General features: G+C 50.0%; 1 protein-coding gene across 1 annotated transcript in view; it reads left to right on the plus strand.

Moving 5' to 3' along the window:
- Positions 1 to 1,517, plus strand: part of LOC311313359 (actin-binding protein WASF3-like) — a gene marked incomplete at both ends in the record, with an annotated part of 9,336 nt that overhangs the window by 3,480 nt on the left and 4,339 nt on the right. The gene's annotated exons all lie outside the window — the stretch shown is intronic.

Here is a 1,517-nt window from a genome sequence, read left to right on the forward strand (position 1 = left end):
TAGTAATAATGTGAGGTCATTGGTCCTCTGTAAGTCCACTGTAATTGATATCTGATTGATCCGTCATTGATATTATCATGTGACATGAGTGGAATCAACTTTCTCTCCTTTCTTCTCATCCCATGTTTAGTGATCTGTAAATGTTCCTAATAGACTTAAACATTTTCCAGGAGCTCCATCGTTTCGTTGAGAGGGGTAGAGAGAGGGATAGAGAGAGGGGGAGAGAGAGAGGGGTAGAGAGAGAGAGAGAGAGAGAGAGAGAGAGAGGGAGAGAGAGAGGGGTAGAGAGAGGGATAGAGAGAGGGGGAGAGAGAGACAGAGAGAGGGGGGTAGAGAGAGGTCAGGGAAGAGTTTTTATAGCTCACCTATTTTGGCCACTGGCTGAACAGTTTTTTTGCTTACCTCTGGAAAATGCAGGGGTCGGATCTACTGTAGGGGTCAGATCTACTGTAGGGGTCAGATCTACTGTAGGGGTCAGATCTACTGTAGGGGGAGGATCTACTGTAGGGGTCAGATCTACTGTAGGGGGAGGATCTACTGTAGGGGTCAGATCTACTGTAGGGGGAGGATCTACTGTAGGGGGAGGATCTACTGTAGGGGTCAGATCTACTGTAGGGGTCAGATCTACTGTAGGGGGAGGATCTACTGTAGGGGGAGGATCTACTGTAGAGGTCAGATCTCCTGTAGGGGTCAGGTCTACTGTAGGGGGAGGATCTACTGTAGGGGTCAGATCTACTGTAGGGGGAGGATCTACTGTAGGGGTCAGATCTACTGTAGGGGTCAGATCTACTGTAGGGGGAGGATCTACTGTAGGGGTCAGATCTACTGTAGGGGGAGGATCTACTGTGGGGGTCAGATCTACTGTAGGGGGAGGATCTACTGTAGGGGTCAGATCTACTGTAGAGGTCAGATCTACTGTAGGGGTCAGATCTACTGTAGGGGGAGGATCTACTGTAGGGGTCAGATCTACTGTAGGGGGAGGATCTACTGTAGGGGTCAGATCTACTGTAGGGGTCAGGTCTACTGTAGGGTCAGATCTACTGTAGGGGTCAGGTCTACTGTAGGGGAGGATCTACTGTAGGGGTCAGATCTACTGTGGGGGTCAGATCTACTGTAGGGGGAGGATCTACTGTAGGGGTCAGATCTACTGTAGAGGTCAGATCTACTGTAGGGGTCAGATCTACTGTAGGGGGAGGATCTACTGTAGGGGTCAGATCTACTGTAGGGGTCAGGTCTACTGTAGGGGTCAGATCTACTGTAGGGGGAGGATCTACTGTAGGGGGAGGATCTACTGTAGGGGTCAGATCTACTGTAGGGGGAGGATCTACTGTAGGGGGAGGATCTACTGTAGGGGGAGGATCTACTGTAGGGGGGAGGGTCTACTGTAGGGGGAGGATCTACTGTAGGGGGAGGATCCATGGCTCTGAGTAAAGCACATTGTGTTGCCTCTGTGTATGAAAACAAATAAAGTTTGATTTGATTCTCTTCATTCTCTCTCCTGTCTCCTTGTCTCTTCC

Source organism: Borostomias antarcticus (genome assembly GCF_949987555.1).
Source record: "Borostomias antarcticus genome assembly, chromosome: 9".
Lineage (NCBI taxonomy): Eukaryota > Metazoa > Chordata > Actinopteri > Stomiiformes > Stomiidae > Borostomias > Borostomias antarcticus.